We start from the raw sequence: 18,695 nt of genomic DNA, 5'->3' as shown, positions 1-18,695 counted from the left end.
AGGCGGCAGCCCACCCACAGGGCGAGGGGGGGGCGCAGCTGAAAGGGGTTGTGGGGGAGGGCGGCCCCTGGCTGGGGTCAAAGGGCGAGCGTCCCGCGCGTGCGCAGTCAGCGGCAGGCAGCGACGCGCTGGGGGTGGGCAGCGGGTAGGTGAAGGAGGCCGGGCGAGGAGACGAGGGGGGCTGGGAGGGCTCCACCTTGGCGAGTCCAGCCGTGGAGGCGCATCTTGTGTGAGTGTGAGTGAGTGTGAGTGTGTGTGTGTGTGTATAGAGAGACAGCCCCCCGCCCCGCCCCGCCCCGCCCCGCCCATCACCCCCGTCCCTGGGAGCCCGCGGGACCCGGCCGGCGAACTCAACCGGCCCGGCCCGGCGCGGGGCCTGGGGCGGGAGGCGGCGGCGGCGGGGAAGCCCAGAGAGGCTCGGCTTCTCGAGCGGGGCAGGGGCGCCCTCCGCCGCCGTCTAGGGCCACACCACCCTGAACGCCCCCGATCTCGTCTGGTCTCGGAAGCTAAGCAGGGTCGGGCCTGGTTAGTACTTGGATGGGAGACCGCCTGGGAATACCGGGTGCCACAGGCTGCTGCTTTTTTTTTTTTTTTTTTTTTTTTTTTTTGCCTCTTGTTCTGTCCCCTTTCTGGGAGCGTGGCGGCGGCCCGGGGTGGGGGTCACCCCCACCCTCAGCGCCCGCCCGCGGTGCCTGGCGCCCCAGCCCGCACCGTGGGGCCTCCTCTTGTCCCAAGCCGCGACACCGCCGCCACGCGGCAGCATGCGTGGCATCTGGACTGTCAGGTCTCAGACCAAAGGTCTGCTCTGTGGGAACCGACACGCTGGAGGAAACCTTGAGAGTCTGAGAGGGGAGGGAGTTCCAGAAGAAGGCCAGGATGTCATTTTGAGGGAGTATGTGACCAGAACTCGTCCCGTTGCTTTTGGGGTTCTATGGGCTACACGCAGGAATCTTTGGTGGTGGCACCTGATGTTGGGGGATCCGGAGTCACACCCAGACCTGCTCCACAGGCCTCCTTTTACTTTTCTCTTCGGATTCATTATTTTTAAAAAGTGTCTCTTACCTCTATGATTGCATTTTCTTTTCTCTCTCTCTTCAAGCAGATGATGGGAGTACAAGTATTCAGGTGACATGTGTTGCCCGTGCCCCCCTCCCCCCTGTGTTCTTTTTTTTTTTTTTTTTTTGAGACAGAGTCTCGTTTTGCTGCCCAGGCTAGAGTGAGTGCCATGGCGTCAGCCTAGCTCACAGCAACCTCAATCTCCGGGCTCAAGCAATCCTGCTGCCTCAGCCTCCCGAGTAGTTGGGACTACAGGCATGCACCACCACGCCCGGCTGTGTTTTTCTATATATATTAGTTGGCCAATTAATTTCTTTCTATTTTTAGTAGAGACGGGGTCTCGCTCTTGCTCAGGCTGGTTTCGAACTCCTGACCTGGAGCAATCCGCCCGCCTCGGCCTCCCAGAGAGCTAGGATTACAGGCGTGAGCCACCGCGCCCGGCCCCCCCTGTGTTCTTATTCATATACCTCTCATGTTGTTCCAGCGTATTGTGGGGGTACCAATGTTAAGGTCGGGTGCCTTGCCCTCTCCAAGCCTCCCCCCTCGGGTCAGAGCTTCAAGTGCGCCCATCCCCCAGTCGGTGCGCACCCACCCCATGCCTAATGGATGTGTATGCCCCTCCCCTCCCCCCACCCGCCCGACACCCACCCGATGAAGGTGATTCCTCTCTGTCCACTTAGGCGTCCATCCGTTCGTACCAATTTGCTGGTGAGCGCGCTCACGTGGTGCTCGTGTGTCCATTCTTGGGATACCTGGCTTACTGGAACGGGTCCCAGCTCTGGCCAGGAGAACACGAGAGGCGCCCTCTCACCGCTGCTCCTCACAGCCGAATGGCACTCCGTGGTGTCCACGCGCCACATTTTATTCATGCACTCCTGGATGGATGGGCACTCGGGTCGCTTCCACGTCTTTGCGATTGTGAATTGTGCCCTAACTGTAACCCTAACCCTTACCCAGCCCGTCTCCTCTGCCCCTGCCTGACGCACTCCTCCCCGGCCAGGCCCGTCACTGTCCTGGGCCCCCGCCTGTCCGGCTCCTCCCCGCCCGGCCTGTCACCGTCCTCTGCCCCTGCCTGACATGGTCCTTCCCGCCCGCCCGGCCTCTCACCGTCCTCGGCCCCTGCCTGACCGGCTCCTCCGTCGCCTGGGCCTTCCAAGGGCTTGGTGTGGACGCTGCTTCCAGGAAGCCCTCCAGGAACCCGGCAGCAGGGTGGCCGCAGCAGTCTCCAGCAGCCGTCCCTAAGTCGCTTGAGTGCGGGGGACGTGCCCCCGCTGTGCCGCGGGGGCCCAGCCTGGTGTCTTCCCTGAGGCCCTGGGGCTGCCGGCTGGGCTGCCGCTCCCCACAAGGGGAGAGCCGCGGAGGTGGGGACCGCCTCCTGATGGGGACGTACACGCAGCTCTCCACGTCGGATTCCGGGGCTCTCTGTCCTGCCCGAAGGCCCAGCTGGCCTGCGGGTCCTTAGAGTGGCAAAAACATCCGAAAACTGAGATTGAGGGTCCGGTGGGTGTCTGCACTTTTGTGCTGGGCACCCCAGGGAGGCCCGGGGGCTGGCTGGACAACGTGGTCTGCTGGGCGGGGGGGTTGGAGGAGCAACTGATGCCCTTTGCACTTTGGGTAGCAAGAGTCTGAGGTGTCTCTGAGCCCTGTGCCCTGTGGGGGGGGCGGGGGGAGGAGGAGGAGGAGGTGGGAAGGGCCGGGGCCTGCAGTCCTGTTCCCGGGGTGGCACGGCAAGTGGCTTCTTCCACAGGCTGCTTGGCCTGGGCTCCCTGCACCTGGGCCTTTGGAGGACCGGCCCTGTGCTTGCCAACACTTCCTGCAGGGACCCAGAGCTGGGAGGTGGCATCTCTCAGCCCTGGTTCGGGCAGAGCCCCAGCGGGCCATGCCCACAACCTCTCTCAGCACCGGTCCCCCAGAAGGCTCCTTTGGGACCAGGATTCTCTTGCGGTGACTCTTTAAGGTCTGGCCCCTGGATGGAGGGGCACCAGGAGTAGAGGAGCAGGAAGGGGAAGGGGGTGGCCATGCGAGGGGACACTTTGAGGCCAAGTCCCAGCTTCAGCCTGATCCTCCTGGGAACCCCGCTCTGAGACAAGGAGCCGGGCTTCGCATTCCCACAGCAGCCAGTCGTGGGCTGAGGACACCTGGGGCGTTGGGAACTCCCTGGCTTCTCCTTGGTTTAACGTCTAGAGCTGCTTGTGAATCGCGCCGCCACACACACCCGAGCTCAGGTGTCTTCCGCACAGACTGCGGGCCTCGCTCTTCTGAATGCCGCTAGCTCGCCACCCACCCACGGGTGAACCTGGTCAGGGTGCTTTCTCTCAGGGGCAGACTCTTTTCCGGGCGGGCTACCGGTGTCTCTGTTTGCTCGTTTCTTGCTTCCATTTCGGGAAAGTCTTCCTTGCTGGGTGTGGAAATCTCCTATGCCTTCCCTCGCCTATTCTGTCAGCTTTCAAATTCTCTTTCAGTTGCCACCCTCACAGATGGATTAGGAAACTCTTTCCGGTGCACTCATTAGTGAAATGACCTCCAGGAAGCTGGAATCCAATATCTAATGGCCGATTTTTAGCGAGTCCACACGCCAGGGTGGTCGGGGTCCAATGCAGCCCCGGCCAGGCCCAGGCCCCTTGGACTGGGCCACAGGAGGACACGGAGGAGGGTCCCGGCCCCCACGAAGCGGTGCCGGCAGTTCTCCACGGGCTTGGGCGTTTTCCAGAGGTAGGAGATGGAGGGGACTGATTTCTTCAGCGCCCCCCAAACCACGCCACCCCACCCCACCCATGGGACACATCCCCAGAGAGAGACGCCCCATACACTGGCTGTGCCCCAGCCCTGGCCCCGGGGAATAGGCGGCAGCCCACCCACAGGGCGAGGGGGGGGGCGCAGCTGAAAGGGGTTGTGGGGGAGGGCGGCCCCTGGCTGGGGTCAAAGGGCGAGCGTCCCGCGCGTGCGCAGTCAGCGGCAGGCAGCGACGCGCTGGGGGTGGGCAGCGGGTAGGTGAAGGAGGCCGGGCGAGGAGACGAGGGGGGCTGGGAGGGCTCCACCTTGGCGAGTCCAGCCGTGGAGGCGCATCTTGTGTGAGTGTGAGTGAGTGTGAGTGTGTGTGTGTGTGTATAGAGAGACAGCCCCCCGCCCCGCCCCGCCCCGCCCCGCCCCGCCCATCACCCCCGTCCCTGGGAGCCCGCGGGACCCGGCCGGCGAACTCAACCGGCCCGGCCCGGCGCGGGGCCTGGGGCGGGAGGCGGCGGCGGCGGGGAAGCCCAGAGAGGCTCGGCTTCTCGAGCGGGGCAGGGGCGCCCTCCGCCGCCGTCTAGGGCCACACCACCCTGAACGCCCCCGATCTCGTCTGGTCTCGGAAGCTAAGCAGGGTCGGGCCTGGTTAGTACTTGGATGGGAGACCGCCTGGGAATACCGGGTGCCACAGGCTGCTGCTTTTTTTTTTTTTTTTTTTTTTTTTTTTGCCTCTTGTTCTGTCCCCTTTCTGGGAGCGTGGCGGCGGCCCGGGGTGGGGGTCACCCCCACCCTCAGCGCCCGCCCGCGGTGCCTGGCGCCCCAGCCCGCACCGTGGGGCCTCCTCTTGTCCCAAGCCGCGACACCGCCGCCACGCGGCAGCATGCGTGGCATCTGGACTGTCAGGTCTCAGACCAAAGGTCTGCTCTGTGGGAACCGACACGCTGGAGGAAACCTTGAGAGTCTGAGAGGGGAGGGAGTTCCAGAAGAAGGCCAGGATGTCATTTTGAGGGAGTATGTGACCAGAACTCGTCCCGTTGCTTTTGGGGTTCTATGGGCTACACGCAGGAATCTTTGGTGGTGGCACCTGATGTTGGGGGATCCGGAGTCACACCCAGACCTGCTCCACAGGCCTCCTTTTACTTTTCTCTTCGGATTCATTATTTTTAAAAAGTGTCTCTTACCTCTATGATTGCATTTTCTTTTCTCTCTCTCTTCAAGCAGATGATGGGAGTACAAGTATTCAGGTGACATGTGTTGCCCGTGCCCCCCTCCCCCCTGTGTTCTTTTTTTTTTTTTTTTTTTTGAGACAGAGTCTCGTTTTGCTGCCCAGGCTAGAGTGAGTGCCATGGCGTCAGCCTAGCTCACAGCAACCTCAATCTCCGGGCTCAAGCAATCCTGCTGCCTCAGCCTCCCGAGTAGTTGGGACTACAGGCATGCACCACCACGCCCGGCTGTGTTTTTCTATATATATTAGTTGGCCAATTAATTTCTTTCTATTTTTAGTAGAGACGGGGTCTCGCTCTTGCTCAGGCTGGTTTCGAACTCCTGACCTGGAGCAATCCGCCCGCCTCGGCCTCCCAGAGAGCTAGGATTACAGGCGTGAGCCACCGCGCCCGGCCCCCCCTGTGTTCTTATTCATATACCTCTCATGTTGTTCCAGCGTATTGTGGGGGTACCAATGTTAAGGTCGGGTGCCTTGCCCTCTCCAAGCCTCCCCCCTCGGGTCAGAGCTTCAAGTGCGCCCATCCCCCAGTCGGTGCGCACCCACCCCATGCCTAATGGATGTGTATGCCCCTCCCCTCCCCCCACCCGCCCGACACCCACCCGATGAAGGTGATTCCTCTCTGTCCACTTAGGCGTCCATCCGTTCGTACCAATTTGCTGGTGAGCGCGCTCACGTGGTGCTCGTGTGTCCATTCTTGGGATACTTGGCTTACTGGAACGGGTCCCAGCTCTGGCCAGGAGAACACGAGAGGCGCCCTCTCACCGCTGCTCCTCACAGCCGAATGGCACTCCGTGGTGTCCACGCGCCACATTTTATTCATGCACTCCTGGATGGATGGGCACTCGGGTCGCTTCCACGTCTTTGCGATTGTGAATTGTGCCCTAACTGTAACCCTAACCCTTACCCAGCCCGTCTCCTCTGCCCCTGCCTGACGCACTCCTCCCCGGCCAGGCCCGTCACTGTCCTGGGCCCCCGCCTGTCCGGCTCCTCCCCGCCCGGCCTGTCACCGTCCTCTGCCCCTGCCTGACATGGTCCTTCCCGCCCGCCCGGCCTCTCACCGTCCTCGGCCCCTGCCTGACCGGCTCCTCCGTCGCCTGGGCCTTCCAAGGGCTTGGTGTGGACGCTGCTTCCAGGAAGCCCTCCAGGAACCCGGCAGCAGGGTGGCCGCAGCAGTCTCCAGCAGCCGTCCCTAAGTCGCTTGAGTGCGGGGGACGTGCCCCCGCTGTGCCGCGGGGGCCCAGCCTGGTGTCTTCCCTGAGGCCCTGGGGCTGCCGGCTGGGCTGCCGCTCCCCACAAGGGGAGAGCCGCGGAGGTGGGGACCGCCTCCTGATGGGGACGTACACGCAGCTCTCCACGTCGGATTCCGGGGCTCTCTGTCCTGCCCGAAGGCCCAGCTGGCCTGCGGGTCCTTAGAGTGGCAAAAACATCCGAAAACTGAGATTGAGGGTCCGGTGGGTGTCTGCACTTTTGTGCTGGGCACCCCAGGGAGGCCCGGGGGCTGGCTGGACAACGTGGTCTGCTGGGCGGGGGGGTTGGAGGAGCAACTGATGCCCTTTGCACTTTGGGTAGCAAGAGTCTGAGGTGTCTCTGAGCCCTGTGCCCTGTGGGGGGGGCGGGGGGAGGAGGAGGAGGAGGTGGGAAGGGCCGGGGCCTGCAGTCCTGTTCCCGGGGTGGCACGGCAAGTGGCTTCTTCCACAGGCTGCTTGGCCTGGGCTCCCTGCACCTGGGCCTTTGGAGGACCGGCCCTGTGCTTGCCAACACTTCCTGCAGGGACCCAGAGCTGGGAGGTGGCATCTCTCAGCCCTGGTTCGGGCAGAGCCCCAGCGGGCCATGCCCACAACCTCTCTCAGCACCGGTCCCCCAGAAGGCTCCTTTGGGACCAGGATTCTCTTGCGGTGACTCTTTAAGGTCTGGCCCCTGGATGGAGGGGCACCAGGAGTAGAGGAGCAGGAAGGGGAAGGGGGTGGCCATGCGAGGGGACACTTTGAGGCCAAGTCCCAGCTTCAGCCTGATCCTCCTGGGAACCCCGCTCTGAGACAAGGAGCCGGGCTTCGCATTCCCACAGCAGCCAGTCGTGGGCTGAGGACACCTGGGGCGTTGGGAACTCCCTGGCTTCTCCTTGGTTTAACGTCTAGAGCTGCTTGTGAATCGCGCCGCCACACACACCCGAGCTCAGGTGTCTTCCGCACAGACTGCGGGCCTCGCTCTTCTGAATGCCGCTAGCTCGCCACCCACCCACCCATGGGTGAACCTGGTCAGGGTACTTTCTCTCGGGGGCAGACTCTTTTCCGGGCGGGCTACCGGTGTCTCTGTTTGCTCGTTTCTTGCTTCCATTTCGGGAAAGTCTTCCTTGCTGGGTGTGGAAATCTCCTATGCCTTCCCTCGCCTATTCTGTCAGCTTTCAAATTCTCTTTCAGTTGCCACCCTCACAGATGGATTAGGAAACTCTTTCCGGTGCACTCATTAGTGAAATGACCTCCAGGAAGCTGGAATCCAATATCTAATGGCCGATTTTTAGCGAGTCCACACGCCAGGGTGGTCGGGGTCCAATGCAGCCCCGGCCAGGCCCAGGCCCCTTGGACTGGGCCACAGGAGGACACGGAGGAGGGTCCCGGCCCCCACGAAGCGGTGCCGGCAGTTCTCCACGGGCTTGGGCGTTTTCCAGAGGTAGGAGATGGAGGGGACTGATTTCTTCAGCGCCCCCCAAACCACGCCACCCCACCCCACCCATGGGACACATCCCCAGAGAGAGACGCCCCATACACTGGCTGTGCCCCAGCCCTGGCCCCGGGGAATAGGCGGCAGCCCACCCACAGGGCGAGGGGGGGGGTGCAGCTGAAAGGGGTTGTGGGGGAGGGCGGCCCCTGGCTGGGGTCAAAGGGCGAGCGTCCCGCACGTGCGCAGTCAGCGGCAGGCAGCGACGCGCTGGGGGTGGGCAGCGGGTAGGTGAAGGAGGCCGGGCGAGGAGACGAGGGGGGCTGGGAGGGCTCCACCTTGGCGAGTCCAGCCGTGGAGGCGCATCTTGTGTGAGTGTGAGTGAGTGTGAGTGTGTGTGTGTGTGTATAGAGAGACAGCCCCCCGCCCCGCCCCGCCCCGCCCCGCCCATCACCCCCGTCCCTGGGAGCCCGCGGGACCCGGCCGGCGAACTCAACCGGCCCGGCCCGGCGCGGGGCCTGGGGCGGGAGGCGGCGGCGGCGGGGAAGCCCAGAGAGGCTCGGCTTCTCGAGCGGGGCAGGGGCGCCCTCCGCCGCCGTCTAGGGCCACACCACCCTGAACGCCCCCGATCTCGTCTGGTCTCGGAAGCTAAGCAGGGTCGGGCCTGGTTAGTACTTGGATGGGAGACCGCCTGGGAATACCGGGTGCCACAGGCTGCTGCTTTTTTTTTTTTTTTTTTTTTTTTTTTTGCCTCTTGTTCTGTCCCCTTTCTGGGAGCGTGGCGGCGGCCCGCGGTGGGGGTCACCCCCACCCTCAGCGCCCGCCCGCGGTGCCTGGCGCCCCAGCCCGCACCGTGGGGCCTCCTCTTGTCCCAAGCCGCGACACCGCCGCCACGCGGCAGCATGCGTGGCATCTGGACTGTCAGGTCTCAGACCAAAGGTCTGCTCTGTGGGAACCGACACGCTGGAGGAAACCTTGAGAGTCTGAGAGGGGAGGGAGTTCCAGAAGAAGGCCAGGATGTCATTTTGAGGGAGTATGTGACCAGAACTCGTCCCGTTGCTTTTGGGGTTCTATGGGCTACACGCAGGAATCTTTGGTGGTGGCACCTGATGTTGGGGGATCCGGAGTCACACCCAGACCTGCTCCACAGGCCTCCTTTTACTTTTCTCTTCGGATTCATTATTTTTAAAAAGTGTCTCTTACCTCTATGATTGCATTTTCTTTTCTCTCTCTCTTCAAGCAGATGATGGGAGTACAAGTATTCAGGTGACATGTGTTGCCCGTGCCCCCCTCCCCCCTGTGTTCTTTTTTTTTTTTTTTTTTTTGAGACAGAGTCTCGTTTTGCTGCCCAGGCTAGAGTGAGTGCCATGGCGTCAGCCTAGCTCACAGCAACCTCAATCTCCGGGCTCAAGCAATCCTGCTGCCTCAGCCTCCCGAGTAGTTGGGACTACAGGCATGCACCACCACGCCCGGCTGTGTTTTTCTATATATATTAGTTGGCCAATTAATTTCTTTCTATTTTTAGTAGAGACGGGGTCTCGCTCTTGCTCAGGCTGGTTTCGAACTCCTGACCTGGAGCAATCCGCCCGCCTCGGCCTCCCAGAGAGCTAGGATTACAGGCGTGAGCCACCGCGCCCGGCCCCCCCTGTGTTCTTATTCATATACCTCTCATGTTGTTCCAGCGTATTGTGGGGGTACCAATGTTAAGGTCGGGTGCCTTGCCCTCTCCAAGCCTCCCCCCTCGGGTCAGAGCTTCAAGTGTGCCCATCCCCCAGTCGGTGCGCACCCACCCCATGCCTAATGGATGTGTATGCCCCTCCCCTCCCCCCACCCGCCCGACACCCACCCGATGAAGGTGATTCCTCTCTGTCCACTTAGGCGTCCATCCGTTCGTACCAATTTGCTGGTGAGCGCGCTCACGTGGTGCTCGTGTGTCCATTCTTGGGATACCTGGCTTACTGGAACGGGTCCCAGCTCTGGCCAGGAGAACACGAGAGGCGCCCTCTCACCGCTGCTCCTCACAGCCGAATGGCACTCCGTGGTGTCCACGCGCCACATTTTATTCATGCACTCCTGGATGGATGGGCACTCGGGTCGCTTCCACGTCTTTGCGATTGTGAATTGTGCCCTAACTGTAACCCTAACCCTTACCCAGCCCGTCTCCTCTGCCCCTGCCTGACGCACTCCTCCCCGGCCAGGCCCGTCACTGTCCTGGGCCCCCGCCTGTCCGGCTCCTCCCCGCCCGGCCTGTCACCGTCCTCTGCCCCTGCCTGACATGGTCCTTCCCGCCCGCCCGGCCTCTCACCGTCCTCGGCCCCTGCCTGACCGGCTCCTCCGTCGCCTGGGCCTTCCAAGGGCTTGGTGTGGACGCTGCTTCCAGGAAGCCCTCCAGGAACCCGGCAGCAGGGTGGCCGCAGCAGTCTCCAGCAGCCGTCCCTAAGTCGCTTGAGTGCGGGGGACGTGCCCCCGCTGTGCCGCGGGGGCCCAGCCTGGTGTCTTCCCTGAGGCCCTGGGGCTGCCGGCTGGGCTGCCGCTCCCCACAAGGGGAGAGCCGCGGAGGTGGGGACCGCCTCCTGATGGGGACGTACACGCAGCTCTCCACGTCGGATTCCGGGGCTCTCTGTCCTGCCCGAAGGCCCAGCTGGCCTGCGGGTCCTTAGAGTGGCAAAAACATCCGAAAACTGAGATTGAGGGTCCGGTGGGTGTCTGCACTTTTGTGCTGGGCACCCCAGGGAGGCCCGGGGGCTGGCTGGACAACGTGGTCTGCTGGGCGGGGGGGTTGGAGGAGCAACTGATGCCCTTTGCACTTTGGGTAGCAAGAGTCTGAGGTGTCTCTGAGCCCTGTGCCCTGTGGGGGGGGCGGGGGGAGGAGGAGGAGGAGGTGGGAAGGGCCGGGGCCTGCAGTCCTGTTCCCGGGGTGGCACGGCAAGTGGCTTCTTCCACAGGCTGCTTGGCCTGGGCTCCCTGCACCTGGGCCTTTGGAGGACCGGCCCTGTGCTTGCCAACACTTCCTGCAGGGACCCAGAGCTGGGAGGTGGCATCTCTCAGCCCTGGTTCGGGCAGAGCCCCAGCGGGCCATGCCCACAACCTCTCTCAGCACCGGTCCCCCAGAAGGCTCCTTTGGGACCAGGATTCTCTTGCGGTGACTCTTTAAGGTCTGGCCCCTGGATGGAGGGGCACCAGGAGTAGAGGAGCAGGAAGGGGAAGGGGGTGGCCATGCGAGGGGACACTTTGAGGCCAAGTCCCAGCTTCAGCCTGATCCTCCTGGGAACCCCGCTCTGAGACAAGGAGCCGGGCTTCGCATTCCCACAGCAGCCAGTCGTGGGCTGAGGACACCTGGGGCGTTGGGAACTCCCTGGCTTCTCCTTGGTTTAACGTCTAGAGCTGCTTGTGAATCGCGCCGCCACACACACCCGAGCTCAGGTGTCTTCCGCACAGACTGCGGGCCTCGCTCTTCTGAATGCCGCTAGCTCGCCACCCACCCACGGGTGAACCTGGTCAGGGTGCTTTCTCTCAGGGGCAGACTCTTTTCCGGGCGGGCTACCGGTGTCTCTGTTTGCTCGTTTCTTGCTTCCATTTCGGGAAAGTCTTCCTTGCTGGGTGTGGAAATCTCCTATGCCTTCCCTCGCCTATTCTGTCAGCTTTCAAATTCTCTTTCAGTTGCCACCCTCACAGATGGATTAGGAAACTCTTTCCGGTGCACTCATTAGTGAAATGACCTCCAGGAAGCTGGAATCCAATATCTAATGGCCGATTTTTAGCGAGTCCACACGCCAGGGTGGTCGGGGTCCAATGCAGCCCCGGCCAGGCCCAGGCCCCTTGGACTGGGCCACAGGAGGACACGGAGGAGGGTCCCGGCCCCCACGAAGCGGTGCCGGCAGTTCTCCACGGGCTTGGGCGTTTTCCAGAGGTAGGAGATGGAGGGGACTGATTTCTTCAGCGCCCCCCAAACCACGCCACCCCACCCCACCCATGGGACACATCCCCAGAGAGAGACGCCCCATACACTGGCTGTGCCCCAGCCCTGGCCCCGGGGAATAGGCGGCAGCCCACCCACAGGGCGAGGGGGGGGGCGCAGCTGAAAGGGGTTGTGGGGGAGGGCGGCCCCTGGCTGGGGTCAAAGGGCGAGCGTCCCGCGCGTGCGCAGTCAGCGGCAGGCAGCGACGCGCTGGGGGTGGGCAGCGGGTAGGTGAAGGAGGCCGGGCGAGGAGACGAGGGGGGCTGGGAGGGCTCCACCTTGGCGAGTCCAGCCGTGGAGGCGCATCTTGTGTGAGTGTGAGTGAGTGTGAGTGTGTGTGTGTGTGTATAGAGAGACAGCCCCCCGCCCCGCCCCGCCCCGCCCCGCCCATCACCCCCGTCCCTGGGAGCCCGCGGGACCCGGCCGGCGAACTCAACCGGCCCGGCCCGGCGCGGGGCCTGGGGCGGGAGGCGGCGGCGGCGGGGAAGCCCAGAGAGGCTCGGCTTCTCGAGCGGGGCAGGGGCGCCCTCCGCCGCCGTCTAGGGCCACACCACCCTGAACGCCCCCGATCTCGTCTGGTCTCGGAAGCTAAGCAGGGTCGGGCCTGGTTAGTACTTGGATGGGAGACCGCCTGGGAATACCGGGTGCCACAGGCTGCTGCTTTTTTTTTTTTTTTTTTTTTTTTTTTTGCCTCTTGTTCTGTCCCCTTTCTGGGAGCGTGGCGGCGGCCCGGGGTGGGGGTCACCCCCACCCTCAGCGCCCGCCCGCGGTGCCTGGCGCCCCAGCCCGCACCGTGGGGCCTCCTCTTGTCCCAAGCCGCGACACCGCCGCCACGCGGCAGCATGCGTGGCATCTGGACTGTCAGGTCTCAGACCAAAGGTCTGCTCTGTGGGAACCGACACGCTGGAGGAAACCTTGAGAGTCTGAGAGGGGAGGGAGTTCCAGAAGAAGGCCAGGATGTCATTTTGAGGGAGTATGTGACCAGAACTCGTCCCGTTGCTTTTGGGGTTCTATGGGCTACACGCAGGAATCTTTGGTGGTGGCACCTGATGTTGGGGGATCCGGAGTCACACCCAGACCTGCTCCACAGGCCTCCTTTTACTTTTCTCTTCGGATTCATTATTTTTAAAAAGTGTCTCTTACCTCTATGATTGCATTTTCTTTTCTCTCTCTCTTCAAGCAGATGATGGGAGTACAAGTATTCAGGTGACATGTGTTGCCCGTGCCCCCCTCCCCCCTGTGTTCTTTTTTTTTTTTTTTTTTTTGAGACAGAGTCTCGTTTTGCTGCCCAGGCTAGAGTGAGTGCCATGGCGTCAGCCTAGCTCACAGCAACCTCAATCTCCGGGCTCAAGCAATCCTGCTGCCTCAGCCTCCCGAGTAGTTGGGACTACAGGCATGCACCACCACGCCCGGCTGTGTTTTTCTATATATATTAGTTGGCCAATTAATTTCTTTCTATTTTTAGTAGAGACGGGGTCTCGCTCTTGCTCAGGCTGGTTTCGAACTCCTGACCTGGAGCAATCCGCCCGCCTCGGCCTCCCAGAGAGCTAGGATTACAGGCGTGAGCCACCGCGCCCGGCCCCCCCTGTGTTCTTATTCATATACCTCTCATGTTGTTCCAGCGTATTGTGGGGGTACCAATGTTAAGGTCGGGTGCCTTGCCCTCTCCAAGCCTCCCCCCTCGGGTCAGAGCTTCAAGTGCGCCCATCCCCCAGTCGGTGCGCACCCACCCCATGCCTAATGGATGTGTATGCCCCTCCCCTCCCCCCACCCGCCCGACACCCACCCGATGAAGGTGATTCCTCTCTGTCCACTTAGGCGTCCATCCGTTCGTACCAATTTGCTGGTGAGCGCGCTCACGTGGTGCTCGTGTGTCCATTCTTGGGATACCTGGCTTACTGGAACGGGTCCCAGCTCTGGCCAGGAGAACACGAGAGGCGCCCTCTCACCGCTGCTCCTCACAGCCGAATGGCACTCCGTGGTGTCCACGCGCCACATTTTATTCATGCACTCCTGGATGGATGGGCACTCGGGTCGCTTCCACGTCTTTGCGATTGTGAATTGTGCCCTAACTGTAACCCTAACCCTTACCCAGCCCGTCTCCTCTGCCCCTGCCTGACGCACTCCTCCCCGGCCAGGCCCGTCACTGTCCTGGGCCCCCGCCTGTCCGGCTCCTCCCCGCCCGGCCTGTCACCGTCCTCTGCCCCTGCCTGACATGGTCCTTCCCGCCCGCCCGGCCTCTCACCGTCCTCGGCCCCTGCCTGACCGGCTCCTCCGTCGCCTGGGCCTTCCAAGGGCTTGGTGTGGACGCTGCTTCCAGGAAGCCCTCCAGGAACCCGGCAGCAGGGTGGCCGCAGCAGTCTCCAGCAGCCGTCCCTAAGTCGCTTGAGTGCGGGGGACGTGCCCCCGCTGTGCCGCGGGGGCCCAGCCTGGTGTCTTCCCTGAGGCCCTGGGGCTGCCGGCTGGGCTGCCGCTCCCCACAAGGGGAGAGCCGCGGAGGTGGGGACCGCCTCCTGATGGGGACGTACACGCAGCTCTCCACGTCGGATTCCGGGGCTCTCTGTCCTGCCCGAAGGCCCAGCTGGCCTGCGGGTCCTTAGAGTGGCAAAAACATCCGAAAACTGAGATTGAGGGTCCGGTGGGTGTCTGCACTTTTGTGCTGGGCACCCCAGGGAGGCCCGGGGGCTGGCTGGACAACGTGGTCTGCTGGGCGGGGGGGTTGGAGGAGCAACTGATGCCCTTTGCACTTTGGGTAGCAAGAGTCTGAGGTGTCTCTGAGCCCTGTGCCCTGTGGGGGGGGCGGGGGGAGGAGGAGGAGGAGGTGGGAAGGGCCGGGGCCTGCAGTCCTGTTCCCGGGGTGGCACGGCAAGTGGCTTCTTCCACAGGCTGCTTGGCCTGGGCTCCCTGCACCTGGGCCTTTGGAGGACCGGCCCTGTGCTTGCCAACACTTCCTGCAGGGACCCAGAGCTGGGAGGTGGCATCTCTCAGCCCTGGTTCGGGCAGAGCCCCAGCGGGCCATGCCCACAACCTCTCTCAGCACCGGTCCCCCAGAAGGCTCCTTTGGGACCAGGATTCTCTTGCGGTGACTCTTTAAGGTCTGGCCCCTGGATGGAGGGGCACCAGGAGTAGAGGAGCAGGAAGGGGAAGGGGGTGGCCATGCGAGGGGACACTTTGAGGCCAAGTCCCAGCTTCAGCCTGATCCTCCTGGGAACCCCGCTCTGAGACAAGGAGCCGGGCTTCGCATTCCCACAGCAGCCAGTCGTGGGCTGAGGACACCTGGGGCGTTGGGAACTCCCTGGCTTCTCCTTGGTTTAACGTCTAGAGCTGCTTGTGAATCGCGCCGCCACACACACCCGAGCTCAGGTGTCTTCCGCACAGACTGCGGGCCTCGCTCTTCTGAATGCCGCTAGCTCGCCACCCACCCACGGGTGAACCTGGTCAGGGTGCTTTCTCTCAGGGGCAGACTCTTTTCCGGGCGGGCTACCGGTGTCTCTGTTTGCTCGTTTCTTGCTTCCATTTCGGGAAAGTCTTCCTTGCTGGGTGTGGAAATCTCCTATGCCTTCCCTCGCCTATTCTGTCAGCTTTCAAATTCTCTTTCAGTTGCCACCCTCACAGATGGATTAGGAAACTCTTTCCGGTGCACTCATTAGTGAAATGACCTCCAGGAAGCTGGAATCCAATATCTAATGGCCGATTTTTAGCGAGTCCACACGCCAGGGTGGTCGGGGTCCAATGCAGCCCCGGCCAGGCCCAGGCCCCTTGGACTGGGCCACAGGAGGACACGGAGGAGGGTCCCGGCCCCCACGAAGCGGTGCCGGCAGTTCTCCACGGGCTTGGGCGTTTTCCAGAGGTAGGAGATGGAGGGGACTGATTTCTTCAGCGCCCCCCAAACCACGCCACCCCACCCCACCCATGGGACACATCCCCAGAGAGAGACGCCCCATACACTGGCTGTGCCCCAGCCCTGGCCCCGGGGAATAGGCGGCAGCCCACCCACAGGGCGAGGGGGGGGGCGCAGCTGAAAGGGGTTGTGGGGGAGGGCGGCCCCTGGCTGGGGTCAAAGGGCGAGCGTCCCGCGCGTGCGCAGTCAGCGGCAGGCAGCGACGCGCTGGGGGTGGGCAGCGGGTAGGTGAAGGAGGCCGGGCGAGGAGACGAGGGGGGCTGGGAGGGCTCCACCTTGGCGAGTCCAGCCGTGGAGGCGCATCTTGTGTGAGTGTGAGTGAGTGTGAGTGTGTGTGTGTGTGTATAGAGAGACAGCCCCCCGCCCCGCCCCGCCCCGCCCCGCCCATCACCCCCGTCCCTGGGAGCCCGCGGGACCCGGCCGGCGAACTCAACCGGCCCGGCCCGGCGCGGGGCCTGGGGCGGGAGGCGGCGGCGGCGGGGAAGCCCAGAGAGGCTCGGCTTCTCGAGCGGGGCAGGGGCGCCCTCCGCCGCCGTCTAGGGCCACACCACCCTGAACGCCCCCGATCTCGTCTGGTCTCGGAAGCTAAGCAGGGTCGGGCCTGGTTAGTACTTGGATGGGAGACCGCCTGGGAATACCGGGTGCCACAGGCTGCTGCTTTTTTTTTTTTTTTTTTTTTTTTTTTGCCTCTTGTTCTGTCCCCTTTCTGGGAGCGTGGCGGCGGCCCGGGGTGGGGGTCACCCCCACCCTCAGCGCCCGCCCGCGGTGCCTGGCGCCCCAGCCCGCACCGTGGGGCCTCCTCTTGTCCCAAGCCGCGACACCGCCGCCACGCGGCAGCATGCGTGGCATCTGGACTGTCAGGTCTCAGACCAAAGGTCTGCTCTGTGGGAACCGACACGCTGGAGGAAACCTTGAGAGTCTGAGAGGGGAGGGAGTTCCAGAAGAAGGCCAGGATGTCATTTTGAGGGAGTATGTGACCAGAACTCGTCCCGTTGCTTTTGGGGTTCTATGGGCTACACGCAGGAATCTTTGGTGGTGGCACCTGATGTTGGGGGATCCGGAGTCACACCCAGACCTGCTCCACAGGCCTCCTTTTACTTTTCTCTTCGGATTCATTATTTTTAAAAAGTGTCTCTTACCTCTATGATTGCATTTTCTTTTCTCTCTCTCTTCAAGCAGATGATGGGAGTACAAGTATTCAGGTGACATGTGTTGCCCGTGCCCCCCTCCCCCCTGTGTTCTTTTTTTTTTTTTTTTTTTTGAGACAGAGTCTCGTTTTGCTGCCCAGGCTAGAGTGAGTGCCATGGCGTCAGCCTAGCTCACAGCAACCTCAATCTCCGGGCTCAAGCAATCCTGCTGCCTCAGCCTCCCGAGTAGTTGGGACTACAGGCATGCACCACCACGCCCGGCTGTGTTTTTCTATATATATTAGTTGGCCAATTAATTTCTTTCTATTTTTAGTAGAGACGGGGTCTCGCTCTTGCTCAGGCTGGTTTCGAACTCCTGACCTGGAGCAATCCGCCCGCCTCGGCCTCCCAGAGAGCTAGGATTACAGGCGTGAGCCACCGCGCCCGGCCCCCCCTGTGTTCTTATTCATATACCTCTCATGTTGTTCCAGCGTATTGTGGGGGTACCAATGTTAAGGTCGGGTGCCTTGCCCTCTCCAAGCCTCCCCCCTCGGGTCAGAGCTTCAAGTGCGCCCATCCCCCAGTCGGTGCGCACCCACCCCATGCCTAATGGATGTGTATGCCCCTCCCCTCCCCCCACCCGCCCGACACCCACCCGATGAAGGTGATTCCTCTCTGTCCACTTAGGCGTCCATCCGTTCGTACCAATTTGCTGGTGAGCGCGCTCACGTGGTGCTCGTGTGTCCATTCTTGGGATACCTGGCTTACTGGAACGGGTCCCAGCTCTGGCCAGGAGAACACGAGAGGCGCCCTCTCACCGCTGCTCCTCACAGCCGAATGGCACTCCGTGGTGTCCACGCGCCACATTTTATTCATGCACTCCTGGATGGATGGGCACTCGGGTCGCTTCCACGTCTTTGCGATTGTGAATTGTGCCCTAACTGTAACCCTAACCCTTACCCAGCCCGTCTCCTCTGCCCCTGCCTGACGCACTCCTCCCCGGCCAGGCCCGTCACTGTCCTGGGCCCCCGCCTGTCCGGCTCCTCCCCGCCCGGCCTGTCACCGTCCTCTGCCCCTGCCTGACATGGTCCTTCCCGCCCGCCCGGCCTCTCACCGTCCTCGGCCCCTGCCTGACCGGCTCCTCCGTCGCCTGGGCCTTCCAAGGGCTTGGTGTGGACGCTGCTTCCAGGAAGCCCTCCAGGAACCCGGCAGCAGGGTGGCCGCAGCAGTCTCCAGCAGCCGTCCCTAAGTCGCTTGAGTGCGGGGGACGTGCCCCCGCTGTGCCGCGGGGGCCCAGCCTGGTGTCTTCCCTGAGGCCCTGGGGCTGCCGGCTGGGCTGCCGCTCCCCACAAGGGGAGAGCCGCGGAGGTGGGGACCGCCTCCTGATGGGGACGTACACGCAGCTCTCCACGTCGGATTCCGGGGCTCTCTGTCCTGCCCGAAGGCCCAGCTGGCCTGCGGGTCCTTAGAGTGGCAAAAACATCCGAAAACTGAGATTGAGGGTCCGGTGGGTGTCTGCACTTTTGTGCTGGGCACCCCAGGGAGGCCCGGGGGCTGGCTGGACAACGTGGTCTGCTGGGCGGGGGGGTTGGAGGAGCAACTGATGCCCTTTGCACTTTGGGTAGCAAGAGTCTGAGGTGTCTCTGAGCCCTGTGCCCTGTGGGGGGGGCGGGGGGAGGAGGAGGAGGAGGTGGGAAGGGCCGGGGCCTGCAGTCCTGTTCCCGGGGTGGCACGGCAAGTGGCTTCTTCCACAGGCTGCTTGGCCTGGGCTCCCTGCACCTGGGCCTTTGGAGGACCGGCCCTGTGCTTGCCAACACTTCCTGCAGGGACCCAGAGCTGGGAGGTGGCATCTCTCAGCCCTGGTTCGGGCAGAGCCCCAGCGGGCCATGCCCACAACCTCTCTCAGCACCGGTCCCCCAGAAGGCTCCTTTGGGACCAGGATTCTCTTGCGGTGACTCTTTAAGGTCTGGCCCCTGGATGGAGGGGCACCAGGAGTAGAGGAGCAGGAAGGGGAAGGGGGTGGCCATGCGAGGGGACACTTTGAGG

The 18,695-nt window shown here is 62.9% G+C and overlaps 5 non-coding genes across 5 annotated transcripts; all 5 read left to right on the top strand.

Moving 5' to 3' along the window:
• The first annotated feature begins 455 nt into the window (after positions 1-455).
• LOC142865351 (5S ribosomal RNA) lies at positions 456-574 on the top strand. Its single transcript, XR_012915654.1, has one exon. It is a non-coding gene; the product is annotated as a 5S ribosomal RNA (ribosomal RNA).
• A 3,784-nt stretch (positions 575-4,358) lies between these two features.
• On the top strand, positions 4,359-4,477 carry LOC142865350 (5S ribosomal RNA). The gene has a single exon (XR_012915653.1). It is a non-coding gene; the product is annotated as a 5S ribosomal RNA (ribosomal RNA).
• Positions 4,478-8,260: 3,783 nt separating this feature from the next.
• LOC142865349 (5S ribosomal RNA) lies at positions 8,261-8,379 on the top strand. Its single transcript, XR_012915652.1, has one exon. It is a non-coding gene; the product is annotated as a 5S ribosomal RNA (ribosomal RNA).
• Positions 8,380-12,158: 3,779 nt separating this feature from the next.
• LOC142865348 (5S ribosomal RNA) lies at positions 12,159-12,277 on the top strand. Its single transcript, XR_012915651.1, has one exon. It is a non-coding gene; the product is annotated as a 5S ribosomal RNA (ribosomal RNA).
• A 3,779-nt stretch (positions 12,278-16,056) lies between these two features.
• Positions 16,057-16,175, top strand: LOC142865347 (5S ribosomal RNA). The gene has a single exon (XR_012915650.1). It is a non-coding gene; the product is annotated as a 5S ribosomal RNA (ribosomal RNA).
• Positions 16,176-18,695: the final 2,520 nt, after the last annotated feature.

The sequence above is a fragment of the Microcebus murinus genome, chromosome 28 (genome assembly GCF_040939455.1).
Source record: "Microcebus murinus isolate Inina chromosome 28, M.murinus_Inina_mat1.0, whole genome shotgun sequence".
NCBI classification, from domain to species: Eukaryota; Metazoa; Chordata; class Mammalia; order Primates; family Cheirogaleidae; genus Microcebus; species Microcebus murinus.
The sequence above is the reverse complement of the archived record's forward strand: the minus strand, read 5'-3'. Positions and strand labels throughout refer to the sequence as shown.